Source organism: Canis lupus, chromosome 13 (assembly GCF_011100685.1).
Source record: "Canis lupus familiaris isolate Mischka breed German Shepherd chromosome 13, alternate assembly UU_Cfam_GSD_1.0, whole genome shotgun sequence".
Classification (NCBI taxonomy): Eukaryota; Metazoa; Chordata; class Mammalia; order Carnivora; family Canidae; genus Canis; species Canis lupus.
In genome coordinates, this window is record NC_049234.1 from 61,324,083 (window position 1) to 61,345,881 (window position 21,799).

The following is a 21,799-nucleotide window of genomic DNA, read 5'->3' on the forward strand; positions in this document are numbered from 1 at the left end:
GATCTTTGCTCTTGCTTAATGGAATGCTTGCTCCCCCCGTTTAATTGTCTTCCTTTGTGAGGAAAAGTCATTTTCCTTGATGGAATGATGTCCATGATTGTAAACAAAACAGGGAGATCTCAATCTGTACCTTAGCTGTGTTTATCTTGGGTTTAGCCACCCAGAAGGCCTTTGTCTTGGGATCCTCTAAATTCACAAGGAATCTGACACTGTACCTACATAGCCTGCTCAGCAGTGACTCATTCTAAAGGAGTAAGAGCTACAGGCAGCCTAGAGTTGGTGGGAAGGGGTAATTTTGGGGCATTGGGGCATTCTTCATTCAGCTCATGCTCTGTCCAGTTCCCATGGATCCTTGTCTGAATGCTAGGGAGAGACTGCAAATAAAATCTCAAAGGGATATTTTCATGAAAACCTCTGAACACTGGAAGCACAAAAGCATCGCTGCTTTGGGATTGTATGACACTTTCAAACTGAAATTGTGAGAAATCATTCCCTATTTTGGTAGAATTGTGATGCAATGTTTAGTTTTCAACAGCTTTAGGGTATTTCTACGGCAAGGGTGAGAGTCTCAGAGGGCTTGGCAGTCATCTTAGGGAACCAGGAAAGCAGGAAAACTGTTGTCTGGTAGCTGAGAGAATTGTGACCATCATTGCTTATGAGATACCTCCTGGGGAGGAGAGGGGGCATCTGGGGTGTTAAAATGTTTAGGCATTCCTGTTGTAAGCCTCTTATTTGGTCGTGGCAGGAGAAACATGAGACACATGCCATGTGTTAGGATACCTATAGTGAAGAGAAGGGATATGTCTTTTTGTGTTTTGAATTTCAGGTATGCTATTTCATTAAGAAATCTGTAGTCAGTATGATCTCCAAGTATCGCTGAACCTTCAAGTCCTAAGATGATGGAGGATTTAAATTTCACCAAAAGGATTATGTGATTTGCATGTGGATCATATTCCACAGAGGTAAGGCTGCCAACAAGTCATCATATGGCATTATCTGGAGATACACTCCTCTGCGGACACTCTCTAAGTCTTCACTGGAATCAGTAAGAAGGTGGGAAGTGTGAGGACTGTGGGGCTGTGTCCCCCACAACATATAAATGCTAATGATCAGCTCTCCTTCCTATGTGATGCCAACATCAGCCTTCTCTGGGGGGATTAATATATTGATTGGCCCTCTGGATGGCAGTGACCTTCCCAGTGGGAGAAGTCTGGCTAATCCCTTAGTTTCTCTGACAGCAGGTCCGGAAGGATCCTGTTGCCAGGAATCGAAGGTAGTTGTTACCTTGACAGCAGGACTGCAGCATGCTTGCGTCTCTCCTGGTCCCCATGTGATCCTTTGCTGTGACGCTTGTGTGTTTATACCTGTGCAAGACTCAGGAAGGTAGAGACAGCCCACGTGTGTCCCATATGCCCTTTTCGGGAGGCTGGGCCCGCTGGGGGCAGTGTGCATTCTCTCTGCTGCTCTCTCAGTCCTCAACAGATGGGACCCTTTAGCCAGAGGGGGAACTCTCAGGGAGGACAGCATGGTTCCTGATATGGGCAAAAGGCTGGGTAAGTAAGCACACTTACACTTTCAACAAGCCAACTGGCTAAAATGCTTCCCAACACGGGGCGCGCGTGAGAGGACGACCGCCTTCCCCTTCTGGGTGGCCCGCGTGTTGCTGGACATTTCTCAACATCACATCGGAATTGGCTCAGGGGTTTCCACCACCCCTCTTTCTCACTTTATTGTTTCTTACTTTATATATTCAAATGCTTTATACACTGCGCATTGCTGGAGCTATGGGCTTATAAGTGTTTGGGGGTGAATTGGGGGCGTTTTAGATTTGAGGCTGTCCCTGTGATTACTGTTATTGCTTAGCTCCTTCTCATTTCACCTGGATTTAATATACTTAGTTGTCCTGCTGCAGGAATGCTGCCACGTCTTGTCTTTCACCTCAAGCTTCAAACTAAATTCTAGCTTTTACACAGAGTTCCACTTAAAACAGTCTCCAATATGACCTGCTTCTCACTGTGTAACTGAAGAGATCGTCACGATGACATATTCATAAGTGGATATATTTGGTCATTTGCAGTTTCTTCCTCTTTCCCTTCCCCCTTCCCATTCCTTTTCTTAACCAAAAATCCTCTTAGAAGATTCCATATCTTAGAGGGATGTAAAAACATTGGGCAGAATGATCTAATTCAAACTTGTGTTTTATTTTATTATGTTTTCTTTTATCCCCCTCTGAAGCACAAAGTCTTTCACAAACATGCTGTGTTCTGCAGCAGCCAGTTACGGGGACTTGGACATCGCAGCGTTTCCCACCCTGGGAGCACAGGGGCGTTCACAACTGGATTGCTCTGCGCCCCCCCCCCCCATTAGGGTTCCTGTGCAATTCTCCTCTTCCATGTGCTTGTGGAAATTCCCCCACAAGACGCTTTTCATTTGTTCATGCAGAGCCCAGGCGAGAGCTCACACCCGGGGCTTCCCAAGCTGGGTTGCCACAGCTGCCAAAACTGGAAGTCTGCTGTTGCACTGCAGTCTAGCTGCAGATCCCAGTGAAAGGTTGGTGCCAGCACAGCCCAGCGCTGCCATCGCCGCCTTGCTGTGGCTCTTATCTCAGGCACCTGAGCCAGGGGAGCTTCTGCAAAGTGAGGAAAAGAATACCTCCTTGCTGTACATTACAGTGAAGACAAGGGGTTCTAGAACGGGCTTGGTTAGTGTTAAAGCACAATGGTTAGATAGACAGCGCTTTCTTCTGAGCTCACCTGCATTGCTTCTGCTACAGCCAGAACTTCCACCTGGAACTAATCTGGTTGGAACTCTGATGTTGCAGCTGCCTTTTGAGCCTGGTAAGCTGGGACCTTGCTGCCACCAACACCTTCTCATTTGGGATCCCTGCTAATATCTTGGCCAATTCTGTTCTTGAAAATGAAAACTAAAGTGTTTCTTCCGTCAGTTTTGGGAATGATGGGAAGTCTTGTGCCACAAAGTTCCTAAGTTGTGAGCCAGCTGTTAATTCATACGTGCAGGGCTCAAACATGCTGCTGGAATGCCTGGGTCCCCCTCGGTTCTGCTCTCAGCTCTTCAATCTACTGTCCTCCAAACCTGAGGTCCTATTGCTGAATTTACTGCAGCAGACACCCTCCTCCCTTTGGTAAATTTTCTGTTATCTCTCATTATATCTTACTTTATGTGAGGTTCCCTAAGTTAATCAGACATAATTGTATACATATAAAACCTAATTGTGGATTTGATTTAATTATTTTTCCAAGGGGATCCAGGTCTCAGGTAATCTAGTTTATGCCAATAGATTGTGTCTGTAAGAAGGATAAAGGGTGGTGGGTATCCTCTTATTCTCTCTAACTTGGGTGTATCTGAGTCTCATCTCCAGCCCAGCCAAGGCTGTGCATTTGCAACCAGTTATAGTTCAAGTTTCGAATATTTATTTATATATAGCTCCCCCACCGATAAGACACTGTATTCTCTCATCTTCCTTTTTTTAAAAAAAATGATAAACTATTTCAAACATTCAGAAAATTATGCTGAAATAACTATTTCGAACATTCAGAAATGTGTAGAAATGAACACAATACCATGTAGCCGTCTCCTACATTTAACTAGTGTGAACATTTTGCCATCTTTGCTTCAGATATTTTAAAACAAATACAATGTTACAGAAATAGTCAAGGTCCTGTACATACTTCTCCCCAGCCCATAACTCCCTAAATACCCCAGAAGTAAGCATTCCTGACATAGACTTTTCCTTCCCATCAGTATTTTATGCATTTTGTTTTTATGTGTATATCCATATCAATACATAGTATTATTTTATGGGCTTAAAACTTAAATGTATGCTATTATTCAGTAAATAACATAATCCAACTTGATATTTTCTGTCAAACTAGATTTTTCAGGTTTTTTTTCCATGTTGATACATTGGATGCAATTCATTTGTTTTTCTATTATAGTGATTATCTTTGAGAATATACCACAACTGGATATATACGTCTCTCAGTTGATAGGCCATATGGCTACTTTGAAGAAGAAGCTCCCTTATTTTCTATTCTTCCAACTTTTGCCTTATTACCTCCAAAATGTTTCATTATTTCTTATGATTCTGATTATTTTTAAAAAAGATTTTATTTATTTATTCATGAGAGACACACAGAGAGAGGCAGAGACGCGGGCAGAGGGAGAAGCAGGCTCCATGCAGGGAACCGGATGTGGGACTTGATCCTGGGACTCCAGGGTCACGCCTTGAGCTGAAGGCGGGCGCTCAACCGCTGAGCCACCCAGGTGTCCCAATGATTCTGATTATTGGCTTAGATTCTAGAACCCTTCTTACCTTACTTGGCTCCAGTGTTGGAATAAGTAAATTGATACCTGAATTGAAAGACACGGCAATTTATGGACAAGAAAGGAGTACATAGTTATAAGTTCTGAAATGATGACTTAAAGATGCTCCAAGGGGAATGCCTAGCTGGCTCAGTCAGTAAAGCATGAGACTCTTGAGCTTGGGGTTGTGAGTTTGAGCCCCACATTGGGTATAGAGGTTACTTAAAATTAAAAAAAAAAAAAAAAGAAATAAAGATGCTTTAAGGCCTTATATGAGATTGGTACAGATGCTGTAACTGTAGTGGGAGCAAGTGTGATTTTGGCAATTCTTTCTAAACTCTAAAAACTGACCCTCAAATTATGGGTAGCTTATGGAGTTGTTTTGGGTATTAAATGAAATAATTCACATAAGACTTATAGTGAGTGCTTGGCATAGGGTGAGTATTCTGTTCATCTTCAATATGAGTGACAGTTATTAGATTATTCGAAGGTAGATACCTTTATTTTGTTAGTGGGGCCTATAGATAATTACTCTGCTTCTTGGCTAGAGCTGCCTATTTGTGTGTTCAGGGAGGGATGCAGAGGATGTAATTGCAAAGCTCTTATAGGGGATCCCTGGGTGGCGCAGCGGTTTGGCGCCTGCCTTTGGCCCAGGGCGCGATCCTGGAGACCCGGGATCGAATCCCACGTCGGGCTCCCGGTGCATGGAGCCTGCTTCTCCCTCTGCCTATGTCTCTGCCCCCCCCCCCTCTCTGTGTGTGTGACTATCATAAATTTAAAAAAGAAAAGAAAAGCTCTTATAATCTTAAGCTTATATGGAAGATTCCTCAACTGTGCTTCAAAGGCAAAATAGACTTTTGGATGTGTTGAGAATTCTGTATAAATTCAAGGGAATTGTTCAGTATCCTAACGTCTTTTTTTTGAGACAGAGGGTAGGTGGAAAATGTGGGGGAGAGGGGCAGAGGGAGAGGAAAAAAGAGAATCTTGAGCAGGCTCCATGCGCAGCTTGGAACCTGATGAAGACCTTGATCTCACAACTCTTGAGATTATGACCTGAGCCGAAATCAAGAGTCAGGTGCTTAACCGACTGAGCAACCCAAGTGCCCCTCTCCTAACATCTTCTAAGAGCATTATCTATAAAGGGATGCAAATACTGTGTTGAAATATATTCTATAAAGTAACTTCAATAATTCCAGTATACTAAATATAATCTAAAATGATCTTTTCATATGTAAGCTTACATACATGTTTACAGCCTGTTATGTTACTAGCTCCTAATAACTAGTCTTATACCTGTGTTTGAAAACTTCATGCATTATGAATAATAATGTCTGTAATAACAACTAAGATAACATGAAATTCTTTTACTTCATTTGTATAATTGTTAAATCTTTGGGGACTATATGTGCAATTACTTAGGAAGGCAATATAGAGATGATTTTCATTAAGGGACGTAAGGTAATATAAACATATACACAGGATTGAGCAGTCTGTTAAATAAAGATAATCTGGCCACCACTTTTTTTTTTTTAGATTTATTTATTTATTTGAAAGAGAGAGGGAAAGAAAGAGAGAGATCAGGGGAAGGGGCAGAGGGAGAGAGAGAAAATCCTCAAGCCGACTCCCCGCTGAGTGTGGAGCCCACTATGGGGCTCTATCCAGGACCCTGAGACCATGACCTGAGATGGAACCAAGAGCCTGATGCCCAGCTGACTCAGCCGCCCAGGCACCCACTGGCTACAGTTTCTATACTTCATTTTAAGCATGATTTTTTTTTTCTTAGAAAATTCAAGTTCTTATGATTGATAAAATCTAATACATTTTTATTTTTATATATTTCAATAGCATTATTTTTTTCCTCCATTTTCTTATAGGGACTTTTTCCTTTTAATTGACATCTAAAATGAATATTAACATCTAAAATGAGTATTTATATGTTTCAAATCTCAGTAAGAGGTTAGGAGTAGGTAGCTTTGTAGAAGTTCCTGTAGAGTCTTGCTTAGACATATTTCCTATATATTTTAAAGGAAGAAATAAGTGATTTTCAATATTTTTCCAACTAATGGAAATTTGCACATTGCATTACCACAGCAATAAGAATGCAAAAGTCTAAGAATAGGATGCCAAGAACAGAACCTAAAAGAGGGCCAAGAAGAGAAGAAATGAAGAAATTCTTATATTAATTTAGGTATCATGAGTTATTATACTCTCAATGAAAAACTTTGAGATTCATCAAATAATTGTTATTTTTTTCTTCTTACAGATACCCATACCTGTTTCATAACCGCCTCTGGCTGTAAACCTGAACACCGATGCTTGACCTGTTGTAAGTCAGAAAGTCATATATGGAAAAAAACAGCTTTGCATTTTAACCTCTGTCCTATCTTTACTTAAAAAAAAAAAAAAAATTAGAGGTACCCCGAGAGCTCAGTTAGTGAATCATCTGACTCTTGATCTCAGCTCAGGTCTTTATTTCAGGGTCGTGGTTAGAGACAGAAAAGCCTTTTTTGTGTCTGTAAGCAAATGTCTGACCTTGTTCTGAATTGATTAACTGCATAGATCTACCTTTACTAATTTAAATTCCCAGAGCTCCTCTTGTGGTACTGGTTGATTGTCAATAAATCATTGCTATTGTTGTTGATGATGAATATAGGTAAGAATGTGGAGACGCATTTTTCCCTTTGTGGCTTGATATAAAAAATTTCCTTTTCAAACCATTATAGGGAGATATCTATTATTTGTAGATCTTACAACAGTGAGTCATTTATGCATCCCATTATAATTTGATGTAGATACAATAGTTTTTATCTTTGCGTGGAAACAAATCAGAGAGAAGTAATAAGGCAGCATTTGGAATTGTTGGCAACTTTAAATGTTCAAAAAAATGAAGTCACAAAAGCAAGAGAACAAAGGCCTCATCCTGGCTGATTAGATGATTTAACCAGCAGTTGGTGTTGGCACCAAAACATCAACCAGACTGTTTAAAAATAAAACAAAACAAAAAAAAACCTTGGGGGCTAATAACTCTGTCCTCTTGGGGGAAAGATCTAAAGTATGTCCCTCATTATACCTTTCAGTACACATATTTCCCTTATGAATTTCTAATTGGAAGAAAAATATGAAGATATGGCATTGTAAGAAAAACCAAGAGTGGGAAACAGTAATAAAGTGTTGTGGCCCTTGTGCAAGGGAGTTTTATCCTTTGCAATTTGGGAGGCAGTCAGAGACTCAGGTCTTGTTATCAGAGTATCATCTCCTCTCTTCATCTAAGCATCCATGGCTCACGTATTGATGCTCAGAGGGAGAGATCCCAGGAAAAATGGATTGGAAAAGTTGCCACATTTATTGTAAAGAGATTTTGCAGTGTAGAGTGGCACATACAGGATCTTTCTCCAAACACTAGGCAGTGTGTGTCTATTTTTGGCATTACATGATAAATAGGTCTTGTGCTTGTAGTGATACAGAAAAAAAAACACTTTTAAGAGAATTTATATTCAGCTTTACTACTTTATGATATTTAAGGCTCCAATATTTTCATAGATGATGCTAATCTGTTAGTACGTTTTATTACTGTGTAAGTCTCAGCCTTTAGTACATATAAGGATATGTGGTCTGGGAAGCTCTGAGTGTTTTCTGACAGATCCTCCACATGTTAATAGGGAATATTAACCACACACAGTGAGGTTAATGAAGTTCTCTATTTTCTAGGGGTGTTTTTTTTTTTTTTTAAACAAATTTTTTTTTTTAAATTTTTATTTATTTATGATAGTCACAGAGAGAGAGAGAGAGAGGCAGAGACATAGGCAGAGGGAGAAGCAGGCTCCATGCACCGGGAGCCCGACATGGGATTCGATCCTGGGTCTCCAGAATCACGCCCTGGGCCAAAGGCAGGTGCCAAACCGCTGCGCCACCCAGGGATCCCTCTAGGGGTGTTTTTTACACTTTTTTTTGGATTACAAGAAACTGGATTTTTGTGCATATGTTCAGCTCATGTGACAGTCTTCATTCTTTCAGGAGAAGAAATGTCTCTTTCTTCTCCTGCAGTCTTCAATGAAGTCACCAGGGCCAAGTCCTACGTTTTCTAGCTTGAAAGTCTTGACTTACATTTTACGTATGTTCTATCAGTTTTCAATGGACAGGCTAAAACTTAGGCAATTGAAGGTTTTTTGGGTTTTCTTTGTTTTTGTAACCTGTGGAACTGGACTTATTTCAAATTGTTGACCAGTAAGACCATATGTTAGTCTTATATACTGTATAATATGGCTTTCTGTTGGATCAGTGTAATATTTTCAGAAGAGCCTTATGAATCTAACTATGTTAGGAAAGGGTTTCAAACTTCACAGTGAGCTTTTGGGATCTGGAAAACTTGAATTTCTTTCCTACTGCTGTGTGAAGCCATCCTGCACTACTCTTGATGAGATGCAATAGCCAGCAGACGGAAGCAAAACCTCTATATCCTGGGAAAGATCAATGGGCAGAGCATTTGATCACAGAAGAGCAGAAATGAGTTTCAGGAGGAATGCTAAAGGCCAGATGGCCCTGCAGAGGTCTGCCAAGATTTCAGAGGCCACAGGACAATCAAGCCAACAATTGGACTGTGCTCTGCCTATTATACAGACAGCATTAGAGCAAGGAGTACAGGTTATTTAGAAAAAAATATGTGTCCAAGATAAGAAAAAAAGTGGGAGTTTATTTATCTGCTTCCTAATAGTGGCTGGACTTTGTGACCTCTGCATCTGCTGCCTTTTGCTCTTGGCTTAGTTGCTTATTGATTGCACAGGTTCTATTTGGATGATGTTTGATTCTCGCTGACTGGCCTCCTTCCCTTACATAATTACTTATTGAGTGACTGATAAATCCTGGGCACTGTGTTAGAACTGGATGTATATAATGAATAAGATGTATATGGCTTCTGCTCTCATGGACCCTGTGGACTAGTGGGGAAGATAGAAAATGGAACAGATAGTTATAACAATGTATAATGAGGGATATGAAAGAGAAGGTACAAAATCCTATAGGTACACATAGCAGGAGAACCTAATATAATTTAGAGATCAGAAAAGGTCTCCCTGGAAGGGATATGTAGGCTGAAACTTGAAAGATAAGTGGGAGTTTGCTAGTAAAGTAAGGAAATATGCCAGATGGAGAGGTATATGAAATTGTGAAATTGAGAAATAATTTGGCATAGTTGAGCAACTGGAGGCTAAAGTGGAGGGAAGGTAAGATGGAGGGCCTGAAGGGTGTCTATTTCTTTCTCTCCCTACCCGTACTCTAGGGTATGAGGCAGGAATGATAGAGGTGGGGAAAAGGTTTTGTTGGGTACAGAGGTTCAACTTTGGCAGGAGAAAGTACTTTATTGGAAGTGGGAAGTATGATTCCAGAATGTGTCGTGGGAACAGAAATTGACCACAAAGGCAGAGAATTGGAGGCTAGAGTAGGTTTAAATGATCTATGTAGGGTGGCTGGAAACAGTTTGAGACTCAATAGAATATGGAAGTAGCTGAGATAACCCAAGTGGTATGTGTAGAGAAAGGGGAAAAGAGTTAAAAAGAGCCCTAAAGAACTTCGACATTTAGTTAACAAAAGAAGAACAAAGAAGCAAAGAAGATTGAGAAGCCAGAAGGAGAGGAGGAAAGCTAGCAAATGGTGATACCAAAGAGATGACACAAAGAGAGTCCTTTCAGGGCTGGGACTTGCCTCAGGTCACAAAATGTAAGAGAGTGCCAAAAAAAGTCTAATTAAGGTAAATAATATTTTAACACAATATTAAAAAAAAAACCTAAGTTAAAGCAAAAATTGGTGATAAGCAAAACATCAAACTTCTTTTTTTTTTTTTTTTTTTTTTTTTTATCAAACTTCTAAATAAAGACAAAATCAGAGGCTAGATTAGGTTAAGTGGCCAGATTAGCCACCTGGATGGCTTAGTCAGTGAAGCGTCTGCCTTCAGCTTGGGCCACTTTGGGGTCCTGGGATACAGCCCCACATTGCTGGGCTCCCTGCTCAGTGGGGAGCCTGCTTCTCCCTCTCCCTCTGCCCTTCTCCTCTCACTCATGCTCTCTCTCTCTCTCTCTCTCTCCCTCAAATAAATAAGTAAAATCTTTAAATAACTCTGTTAAAAAAAAAAAGACAAGATCAGGATTACTGAATTTCCTGTTGCTTCAGGCTTCAATATGCCTCCTCAGGACACATTACAATATTAGATTTAGAAATCTTTTATATTTAGAAGTTTGATATTTTGTTCATCTAAAAAGAGGGAGTAATAAATTGTGTTGGGCAGCCTGGGTGGCTCAGCGGTTTAGCGCCGCCTTCAGCCCAGGGTGTGATCCTGGAGACCTGGGATCGAGTCCTGCCTCCGGCTCCCTGCATGGAGCCTGCTTCTCCCTCTGCCTGTGTCTCTGCCTCTCTCTCTCTCTCTCTCTCTCTCTCTCTCTCTCTCTCTCTCTGTGTCTCTCATGATTAAATAAATAAAATCTTAAAAAAAAATAGTGTTAAATGTGGCAGAGAAGTCAGTAAAAAAATGGGTTGAAATGAATCCATTTGGATTTAGGGACCAGGTATTGGTCCCTAAAAACCAGGTATTTTCTCTACCTTGTTTTAATAAATCAAAATAGAGGTTATCTTATCTCTGCAAGCCTAATCACCACCTCCTAAGAAGCTAAGTCTTTTTCTGAACGGAGATTGTGTAAACCATAAACATATGTTTTGTTGTTTAAAAATGTTTTTATTGTGGTAAAATGGATATAGCACAAACTTTACCATCCTAACCATTTTAAGCGTATAGTTCAGTTATATTAAGTACCTCATAGTGTTGTGTAAACATGCCACCATCCATCTGGAGAATTCTTTTCATCTTGCAAAATTAAAACTATATATCCAATAAAACCCTTTTTAAACTTAAATTCTATTTTGTCTGATGTAGTATAGTCACTCCTGCTCTCTTGTCTGCATCAAATGTCTTTTTCCATCCTTTTACTTTCAACCTGTTAGTATCTTTGGATCTGAAATGAATTTCTTGTAGACAACATGTAGTTGAACTGTGTGTGTGTGTGTGTGTGTGTGTGTGTGTTTTCCATTTTGGAATCTCTGTCTTTTGGTTGGAGAGTATAGTCTATTTACATTTAAAGTAATTACTGGTAAGGAGGGACTTCTGTCATTTTGCTATTTGTTTTCTATATGTCTATAGTTTTCCTGTGTCTCATTTCCTGCGATAGTAAACACGACGTTATAGTCCAAGCCTTCCCCTGGAAGTTACAAGCCTTTAATAGTCTCCGAGTTCCCAAATAGTTACAGCAGACAAATTCTGCCAGTGTGATTGTTTCCTGGGTGGGGAGACAGATTCCTGATGCTCTTTACAGCCTCTTTATAGCATCTTCCCAGGATCCTCTTTCCTCATCTCTACATTTTTAACCTCAAGGTATCTTTTATGTTAACTTTAGAGGGAAGGGAGATAATTCCTTACTTTAATGAAGTCGTCTTTCTAAGTTCTCTGGATGGATCCTTGTTCTTACCTAAATCCCTGGAGCAGGCATATCTGAGGGTCAGAAATGTAGGCTGGGGTGCCCGATAACTAAGTAGAATTGCTAAGATTGTCTGTCCGTGTTGACCTCTGAGAAAGAGAAGTCCATTTCTGTTTTGTTTGTAGCTTTAAAATGAAAACACAAACACAAACTAATTATTTGGGAGGCACGAGGCTCTTATTTTTTTGGCACTACTCTGTTTTTTAAAATAATTTGTTTCTTGACAAGTTCTTTAGTTTGAAGTACTATGCACAAATCAGTGCTATGTACAATACAATCCCCAGATCCCTCCCTAATAAAGATGTTTATGTACATTCCTTCTCAAGTGCTCTGATGCTTATTATTTAGATTATACCTTTTGCCTTAGGCTCCAATAAAGCTCATTTTTTTGTTCATATACTATTTTTTATTCTAATTATTGTTGGGATACCTCAGAAAATTAGAAGTAACTTGTCACATTCCAGCCACATGCCCAAAATCTGGGGAGCTCCAGCTTCACTTCTCAGTGTGTCAAAAGTCTAATTACACTTATAAGGTAAAAAATTTTCATTTAGGTCTCATAAACTCAACCTCTGGCCTTAGGATGACCAACTGTCAGGGTTTGGCTACAACTGTCCAGGTTTTAAATCTGAAGTACTGTGTCCTGGTAAACCCCTTAGTGCTGAGCAAACCTGGGCAATTAGTCACCCTATTTGACCTACAAATATTCCTGGACTGCTTTATTAAAGTCATTGCACACTTCCGGTTCTACAAGTAACAGATGACTTTGCTAATTTTACATGTTCATGTTCTTGCTGAATTTCTGAGGGCTCTGTTCAAGGATATTGCACAGTCATGGACGGCTGGTGGTTTGGAGTGAGAGGAGAGTTAAGAGATCCTGCGCTGCAACCATCTCATTTTATAGATAAAATCCCAATTGCAGTGGAAAGTTTTAGCCATCTTCGTTTTACTCTGGCTGCTATGGTACCAGATTTCTGCAATGTCTTCAAACATCTCCTTTCCCACTAATTAAAAACAAATGATTATGTTGGAACATCAGCTACAGTAAAGGAAAAAGTAACATTCAGCTAGTTTTAAATTGTCCAATAATCTTTTTCTAATGCCTCTATTTGCGTCACAGGCATTTTAACTTCCCTCGTGTCTAAAGTTCAATGTCTTTCATGGATTACTCATATTATCTGAGTGTGAAGATAAATATGGTCAGGTTAATTAGCATCGATTTTAATAAGATCCCAAAGTAATTTTATACAATGCTTCCTGGAAAGAAAGAAATTAAGCTTGATAACTGAGATGATGGGATTTAAAATAGAAGCAAAGCAAGGGACACCAAAGAAAATAAGCACAGAAAAAGGAGAAAGATATTGCATATCCTGTGTGTGATATATGGACAGGTTTTCTTTTCAGAATTGCACAAAGGACCTTTGTTATTTTGCCTTCAAGGGAAGTCAGAGTCCAGTGGTTTTCAAACAAGCAGACTGATCTTGTAGGCTTGTTGAGAATTCAAATACCTGGCTCCCATTCTTGGTCATTCTGATTCAGTAGCTCTGGAGTGGGACCGGGGGATTTCTATTTTTAATAAACTGCAAAGTGGCTCAAATGCAACTGGTCTGGGAACCAGTAATCTAGGCTATTTGAAAAGGCTTTCCTATTTTTCACTTTGGGAAAAATATTTAATGGTCATTTCTCAGGCTTCACTTAATGAGATGGCAGGTATCATTTTGCTTCTTTTAAAGAGAGGGAAATTGAGGAAGCTAGAGTCACATTTTAATGTAAGAATATGAGAAAATGAGGATCTTTACACCCAAGTTTCGTCCTGAAGAGTATATTAAGGTCCTGAAATAAGATCCACTACAAAGAGCAAGGGTGAATTCCTCCAGAGGGCAAATGGGACTGTGCAAAGCCATTTGTATATTTTACATTTGGCCATAATGAAGAGACTGAGTAGGAATGGCCCTTGAAAACTGCCCAATAGTCCAGCATTTCTCAACATTAGTCTGACTTGTACTGTAGAGGTTGTCTAACCCTAATTGAGTGGAGAAGAAATGGCCGAAGTCTCTCTTGTTCACTATTCATAGTAGAAGTATCTATTAAGTGCATGTTTACGAGGCCATGTACACACATACCCACATACCCTGAAAATCCTCTGGGAAACTAATATGAAGCCCCAAGTTCTTAATTAGCAGAATAGATTCCCCAGCCCTGTCACTTAATAGTATAGCAGAAGATGTGCTTGGCAATTAATTGGATGAGCTGTAAAACTGGAATCCTGACCACTTGTGGTCGTTAAAGATCCCAGGGCACTTTCCTTATGGCAGGCGGAGTCTTAGAATAATTCCAACCCTGATAATTAAATTAGATTCTGCCCAGCTTCCGTTTACACTTTCAGTTGGACTCTGTTCCTTTTATATCTCTAATTGCAGTGAATTTGTACATTAGTAGAGAACCACTGGATTCTACAGATGCTTACAAATGGTAACAACAGCATCTCCTGACTTTCAGAGTAAGGTTTACTGGTTAGTGGTCCACAGGTGTACTTTGTACAAAAGTGAATTGTTGCACTGGCATCTAACAGGACCCAGTATCACTCCTGAAAGATTAAGCCTGTTAGACATTTCAGTATATGATTAAAAATACATGTCCTAATAACACTTATAAATCATTTTTTTGGATGATATATTTCTATAAACAAAATAATTAATAGGTATACTTAGTAGCAGACTGGAGCCATATGTTTCATAAAAAAATCAAAATATAAAAGGGCTGATCTTGGTTACTAGGATAGGGTAGGGATACGCACAGTGAGACATGCTGGGAACCAATCTGCTGACATGGAATTTGTTGATGCAGAATTTTACTTCATGTTCTTCATTATACACAATTGGCTCCTAATCTCCTATTACATTTTTCCAGAATGAGGTTTGGAGGGTAGTGATTATATATATGTATATATAAACAGTTACATTTTTTACTACCACAAATTGTTTTGTTAATACAGATGTATTTTCAGGCAAATGAAAATCCAGTGAACTGTATGTTTACTGCAAATATAGTGCTATTATATAAGGTGAGCAAACTCTTAGACATTATTTATTTATTTAATTTTACTTATTTATTTTTAATAGATAACACAAATATTTAATTTAATTCTACAAGTTATTATTTGGTAGGTTGTTTCTGGGAATTAAAATTCTCACAGAAACATTTTTAAAGATATGAATGAAATATTATTTTCTTATTGTGGATAATAACTTTCTACACTTGAAAAGTACTTAACCCATGCTCTGTTAATAAACCAAAAAAGCACTTTATTTGGTATGCAGATTAACTCATTCACATACAGTAAAATGTACTCCCCCAGTTTATGTGGTTTGTTAACATGTTTGAGACTACGTTCAGTTGAAGATTGTTTTTGTCTGCTTTTGTTATTGTGAAACTAATTTTCTGTTTCAAAAAACATACCTGGCTCAAAATTTCTTACCTTTCACACAAAATTGATCAACACACATATCCATACACTCTCCATCCCCCCCCACCCCCCCAATGCTTAATACTTGAGAATTTTATAATTATTTTCTGTGCATCTGTTCTCTAACCCACAATACTGTTTCACTTCAGTTGGGTAAAAGAGGAAAAAATAAATCAGAAGGTAGATACCAGCTGGTTCTCACTGTAAGAAAACTCTTTTTATTACCTGGGTTAATGGAGGAAGAATTTTTTAAAAGTGCATTTAAGGGTGCTTATAAAAATATTTTAAGTATAAATGAAATCCTATAATGAAAAGAAGTGAACTTTTGTACTTAGAAGGTCTTTCAAAATAGCAAAAATTCTGAGCAATATAGATGGCTTGGAAATGAATCTGTCTTGTGTTTGAAAAGAAAAAAAAACTGGGTAGGGATTGTTTGTTTATTTAAATGGTAAAAATGGAAAAGCCTAAAGAAAGGAAAAAAGGGAGAAATAGTGCATCAGATTGTGTTCTTATAGCTGTTTTAATGGAATTTTGCTACAACTGGCTGATTGAAACATGTGTTCATCTTTTTTTCTTCTAGAGACTTCTCTAAACTGAAAGTAATAAAAACTCCTCACAGTCTGCAGTGTCAAAGAGAATGGGGTGCCATTCTCCAGTGGGAGAAGTCCCACATTCCTAATGTGGCAGAGGGATCTACCTTTCTAAGGATGAACTGCTAGCCTTTCCAAGATGGAAGAGTTCTGATGTAGTAACTCTATTGTAGTTCGAAATAATTTCTCATTTCCATTATGATTTCCTCTTCAATAATGCAAAATTCAAAGTTTATTTCTTACCTTCCAAACATATTTTCTAGTTGTCTTTTTGTTATTGATTTCTACCTTAATTGTTTTTGGAAATTGTATGCTCTATTTCTATTCCTTTAGTGGTTTCCCTAGAAATTACAACATGAATATTTAATTAATCAAAGTCTAAAAGTAATCAATACCTGTATTGTCTTCTTAGACAATAAAGGCCCTTAGAACACTTTAACCTCAAATATGTCATTCTTGTTTGGACAGGTGGTATTATTGTATGAGTTCATTAACCCAAAGGATATTACTATTGTTATTTTATAAAAATGTCTTCTTAGATTTATCTATGTACTTACCACTTTATTTGGCTCTTTATTTCTTTTGTCTTCTTGAGCATTCTATCTAGAAGTACTTTTCTTGTGCTCGAAGTATACTCTTTAGAATTTCCTTTACTGAAGATTTATGTGTGGCGAAGTGTCTCTGTTTTTGCTTTTCTTAAAATATCTTTATTATGCTTTTATTCTTGAACAATTACTAGTTGTAGAATTCCTGTTGGCAAATATTCTCTTTTAGCATGTTAAAGATATAATTCCACTATCTTCTGGCTTCCAATGTTGCTGTTGAGAAGCTAACTGCCTGTTACTTATTTTTAGTTAATTTCTTTCTTATCTCTGGAAGCTTTTATGATTTTTAAAATTTATTGTTTTCTTTGCAGTGCTGCTCTTTCAGTCTGAATTTCTTTTTATTTTTCCTGTTTGCTATCTGTAGAGAAGTTCTGCATTTCTTCTATGAGGCAGCAGTGAATACCAGCCTGGGATCACCTTAACTGTGTTCATGACTCCAGGTTCCTTGATCCACCCAGGTGATAGTGCTCCCCTGTTTTAGGAAGTTGTAGTCCTTTGGAACCTTAATTTACTGAAGAGAACTTCTCCTATTGGAATCTCATGTCCTGGGCCTTTATTTTATTCCCCTGGGTTGTCAAATGCCATCAAGGCAATACTGCTTCTGTGCTGGCTTCTCTCTCTGGTCTCTGCTTTCCTTTCAATTTTAGCCTGGTGATTGCTTAATATCTTGTAACCTCTTTGATGCTTTAAAGAAGACTGAACAAATATTTGACCTGGCAATTTTAGTTGTTTTCATTGGGAGGGTGGTCTAAGTAACCTCTTCTGCCATTGTTGGAAATCAGAAAGATTTCAGCATAATTCTGGAATCAGCAAGTAGATGGAACAGAGATAATTGCTGTTGCTAAGTGGTATAATGGTAAATTTACCATTGAGTGTTTTCAAAAGAGGACATAGAATTATAGGAATTTGATTTGTGCCCACAGAATTTTGTAAAGGCTTCAGGTTCAGAGATGCTAAATAAAGAGGAGAGTGAAGGTAAGGAGTAGGGCCTTTAAAAAGACTGATTGCCTAACACCAGCAGCAAATGACTCCTCATACTCCCCCATTAGAACTTTCTTTCCTGAAGAAATTGAACTTTCTGGGGCTCCTGGGTGGCCCAGTTGGTTAAGCATCTGCCTTTGACTCAGACCATGATTTCAGAGTCCTGGGATCGAGCCCTGTATCAGGCTCCCTGCTCAGCGGGGAGTCTGCTTCTCTCTCTCCCTCTCCCTCTGTGTATGAGCTCTCTCTCAAATAAATAAATAAATAAATAATCTTAAAATAGAAAAAAAGAACTTGAACTTTTCTAGATCTCTACATGCTGGCCTTAGTGTTTCCCTCTTCCTGTGGACATGTCCTTGCCTACCCACCACAAAGAGAAATCCACTGGTTAAAACAGTTACTATATACAGAACTTCCAACCATTTTTTAAATGTGTGTGTGCCACTTGTCAATATGAATAGAAACCAAGGAACAGCAAAAAGTTGTAGAAAGTTTGCTTTGTGAAAGAAGAGACAGAAATAAACAAATAGACAACGTAAATACGGAGGAACAGTAATACTGCAGAGAACTTCAGAAGACAAAACAAAATTAATTTTATTTATTTATTTATTTATTTATTTATTTATTTATTTATTTATAAAGAAGGAGTTTAGTTTTATTTTCTCTGTGCATTTGCAAAACACTTAGGACCAACATAGAAACAATAATAAAACCTCCTGTGACAATTACACTAAAAAAAAAAAAAACCTGAGAAGGTTTAGTGCCTTAGCTCTAGGGAGCTACAGCAAATCTGATTGGCCCAAGGAATTGAAAAGATATTAGGAAGATAAGACGGAACAGGAGGTGAGAGAATTAGAAATTACTGAGGAAGAGGGCCTCGGAGTGGGCCATGAGGGGGAACTGGAGGCCCCGGGGGTGGGTCTGGGTGGAGGCAGGGGCCCCCACTGGCAGCCGTAGGGTGGGGGTCATGGAGGCCCAGTGTATCCACGAGGAGGCATTAGTGGAGGAGGTCCAAGTATCCCATGTGGAGGCATGGGACCTGGGTGACCCATGGGAGATCCAAAAGGAGGCCCTGGAGCGGGCATGCGCATCAGAGGAGGGCCAGATGAGGCATTCCAGGTGGTGGTCGGGGTGGTGGCTGCCCCCCCCCGAGCCTGGGGGCCCAGCATGTGGGTGTCCTAGGCCAGGAGGGCCGTGGTGGGCCGACTGCAACTGAGACATCCCTAGATGGGGCGTCCCACTCTGGGAATGGGCGAGGCTGCGAGTGTCCATATCCAGGACGTCTGCCCCTGGGGTTCCTGCTGATGGTGGACCGTGTCCTCCAGCCCCAGGAGGCATAGGTGGCGGGGGCATGGCTGGGGGTATCCCAGGTGGAAGGGCTCCAGGAGGCGGCACTGGGGGTGGGAAGGACCCAGGAGGAGGCATGCCTGGTGGAGGGAGCCCAGACCCCAACGATGATACGACAGGATTGGGGGCGGAAGGTGGAGGGGGCGCATCTGCAAACAGCTGGTGAGGGCGGTCAGCCTGGGAGAGGGGTCCTGGGCCGCTGGAAGTCGGCAGCTGCCGCGCCTTGAAGGCACAGGACACGGGGATGGGGCGGCCTCGGAGACCCTGCGCGTTCAGGGCCTCAATAGCTGCATCCGAAGCGTCAAGTGAAGCAAAATTAATAAAGGCATAACCTTTGGAGTTGCCTGTATCAGGCTCCCGCATAATCTTAGGGGTTTGTAAGATGACCCCGAAGGCGCTGAAAGTATCATAAGAAAGATGCTACTTTCATAAAACTAGAGCAGGATAAAATGAAAAGATAAAAGAGAACAAGAAGGATCTCCTGAAAAATTAAGATGTAATGGCTGAAAAAAATCAATTAGACAAAAATCTCTCAGTATAACAAAAAGTAAAAGAAAATGGGGGAGAAGCAGCTTAAAGGAGCAGTCAACTGATTGCTGTTCTAGGAAGAAATACTAAACAGAAAGGAGGAATATAACAAATATATAATATCAAAGCTGATGTATAGCAGATTTCTAGGTCAAAAGGGCACTTTGAATGCTTTTCAAAATGAATGCAAGACTCATACTAAGGCACATAGGTATTGCACTGCAATATGCTTGGGAAAAAGAGAAAATATGGTAAATTTCCAAAAAGAAAATTTAGATTACTTTCAAAGAGGAAGTACTCAAAGTGTCACTGAATTTCTTAAGGCGACCTATTGCTTGAAGGCAATAGAGGAATAACTCTAAAATTTGAGAGAAAATTATTTCAAACTTAGAATTCTATACCTAACCAACTATCAATAAAACTGTTAACAGAATAAAGATTTTTAAGATGTCCAAGGATTCAAGAAATTTATCTCTCACATACTGTGAGAGAATTTCTTAAATTTATTTTAAGAAATTTATTGAGGAAGTTTTCTAGCAAAACAAAAGAAGAAACTTAAAGATTTAAGATATAAAATTTAAAGGAGTCATCACGTCCCAGGGTAACTCTTTTGCCAGAGGCCTAGCATGTATTCAAATTGCAGTAAAATGCCAGAGGGCTCGGAAGGTTATTTCTCCCCATACCTCTAAGACACAGCGTAATATTACTGATGGAGTTTTTAGAAATAAAAATGGAGAATAATTACAATAAAGATTTTACAAGAAGGAAAAAGAAGGCAATTTGAAACTTCAGGAAAAACATGTATCCAAGAAAGAAACGTCTGTTTCTTCAGTGAACAATATTTATATGCAAATATTATTTATAAACTTATTTAAAATACAACCAATAGTGTGCTGGTAAACATTTAACAAATTACTCTAAAATACACATATATCTACATACATACATAATTTATGATAACTTTTACTTGTATAAAGGATATATATGTAGCCCACCATTTACAAATAACAAAATATACAAGACTCTTCACAGTAAGTTCTATAAAGTCATTGATTCTCACATTGTGCTTTTGTTGAGTTTTGCTGAATTCTTGGAACCATAGCTAACTTATGGTTGTGACTGACAAATAAATATACTTCTGATATGTATGTTGAATTTTCTTTTATCTTAACAAGTAAGAAAAATGAGGGGTACCTGGGTGGTCCACTCGCTAAGCATCCAACTCTTGAGTCTGGCTCAGGTCATGATCTCAGGGCGGTGAGATCAAACCCTGCATCAGACTGTGCTGAGTGTGGAATCTGCTTGAGATTCCCTCTCACTCTCCCTCTGCCCCTCCTGCTTGTGCTCTCTCTGTTTCTGAAATAAATAAAATAACTCTTTAAAAAAAAGTAAGAAAAATGAAACAATGAAGACATATGTCAGAACTGCACTCATTTGCTAATGACACAAACAACTTCTTTGCTGAAATGAATACCGGAAAAGTACTCCTTCATTTTTTGTTCTGTTCACGATGTAATGGCTAGATATGTAATATACTTTAAGTTATACCTAAATTATTAAGCTTGTCTCCATTATTTTCCTGAGTCTAAAGTCTAGACAATTAACCAACCAATAAATCAAAGCCCAGATTTGTAATCTGCTGATTTCAACAGTGAAATGCTTCCACCATCATCAATATCAAGCTATCAATGTGCCACTGAACACGGAGTTGGGAAGCTACAGGTGGTAGCATAGCATTGTATAGTATTTCTACCATACAGTTACATTAAATGTAAGTAACTTCAACAGCATAGATAATAGTAAAATGTAGTAACATAATTAGGAACTTTAAATTTTGATGTTCATTACTTTTTAAAAAATATTTATTCATTTATTTGAGAGAGAAAAAAAGAGAGAGAGCTAGGGAAGAGGCAGAGGAAAAGAATATCCAAGCAGACTCCTGCTAAGCACAGAGGCTGACTCCGGGCTCAATCTCATGACCTAAGAGATCAGGACCTGAGCTGAAACCAAGTCAGATGCTTAACCAACTGGGCCACCCAGGCGCCCCTCATTATCTTTACTTTTAATATAATTTATTTAGTTATAAGTTCATGTAATTTAATTTTTAATAATGGCTATATTTAACACTTAATTGGCTTGTAAAATTCCTAAAACAATTAGCTTTTGCAAGTTGGCACAAGTAGGCTCCAACATACCCCTGGATATGGGGCTATTGTGTAGAGTGGGAGAAACTAGGTTGGAAGTGGTATAAAATAGAAAAATCTCCATTTCCCATAGTGTAAAGCAAAAATATTATGACTAAAGATGTTAAAGGCAAAAATATATTTTTCTAAAGATTTTTATATAGTCATTAAATTATTTAAATATGATTAGAGAGAGAAGGATTGGGAGGCTGAGTAGTTGTAGGGCAAGACAAAGATTTTATTAGAGGTATTTCATTTA

At 39.0% G+C, this 21,799-nt stretch overlaps 1 long non-coding RNA gene and 1 pseudogene across 1 annotated transcript; one reads left to right on the plus strand and one right to left on the minus strand.

Moving 5' to 3' along the window:
- The first annotated feature begins 1,355 nt into the window (after positions 1-1,355).
- On the plus strand, positions 1,356-16,838 carry LOC106559632. Its single transcript, XR_005369084.1, has 3 exons — positions 1,356-1,553; positions 6,587-6,649; positions 15,887-16,838. It is a non-coding gene; the product is annotated as an uncharacterized LOC106559632 (long non-coding RNA).
- Positions 16,839-18,341: 1,503 nt separating this feature from the next.
- Positions 18,342-21,799, minus strand: part of LOC119874421 — a 71,832-nt pseudogene continuing 68,374 nt past the window's right edge.